Here is a 1027-nt window from a genome sequence, read left to right as displayed (position 1 = left end):
AGACACCCCCTCTAGCGCCCAGTGAGGCTAAAGCCGCGGGCAGTCCCACTAGGGCAGATAAGAGTCTGTTGCAGGACACTTGCCACTTCCTACCTATAATTATGCTGCCAAAAAGCTGGAGCTGGGCCCATGATTTTGCACACCTGGCAGCCTAGGCTGCAACTGGGCTTAAGGTGGAAGTCAAGGAAGAAAGCTCCCTGACCCACACCCCCTTCCCGAATTGATCTTATTTCGCATGTTTTCTGCCCTCATTTCCATTCGGTGCTCATTTCCTCTCTCAGCTAACCTGGAAGGGACTGATTCCTTAGAGTTCAGCTTGAATGCAGTACCCAGTGCTGCACTTCCTCTACACCTACCCAGGGAACTAGAGTCTGGGTAGGGCAAAAACTTTAGGATCAGAAACTTAGGGCTTGAAGTTCAGACCCTGCCCCTTCCAAGCCATGTGGTTTTAGGCAAATCACATGATTTTTGTATACCAAGGACTCTTTGGTACTTGAGTTTTCTAGTGAAACTAAGAATTCCTGCTTTACTCATTTCTCACCTTTGTCAAGGTGCAAATGAGTTGTTAAAGGTGTTTAAAAGATAAGTAAAATCCATCCTATTATTAAAAGCAAATTTACACAGCATAAAAACCGGAGGAAGCCAGGCCCCTGGACTATGGCCAGATGTCTAGAGGTCCGCAGAATCATGCATGCAGAAATAGGGGCACCAAATCTTTGACTCGAGGATAGTGCCCTCAGAACAGGTGACTGCTTCATTCTTTTTTACATACATATTAGAGACCCGGTGCACAAAATTTGTGCATGGGTAGGGTCCCTAGGCCTGGAAGGCGATCAGGACTGATTGGGCCTTCCAGCTGCCAACTGGCGTCTCCCTTCCCCAGCTGCCTGCCAGGGCCTTCCTTCATTCCATGCCGCCCCCTGGTGGTCAGCACACATCATAGTGAGCGATTGAACTCCCTAGGGGACTCTGCATATTAGCATTTTATATATATAGATAATCTTTATTGTTTAAAGTTATATATGTC

Source organism: Myotis davidii, unplaced genomic scaffold (genome assembly GCF_000327345.1).
Source record: "Myotis davidii unplaced genomic scaffold, ASM32734v1 scaffold6, whole genome shotgun sequence".
In the NCBI taxonomy this organism is placed as follows: domain Eukaryota; kingdom Metazoa; phylum Chordata; class Mammalia; order Chiroptera; family Vespertilionidae; genus Myotis; species Myotis davidii.
Note: the sequence above shows the minus strand (reverse complement) of the source record.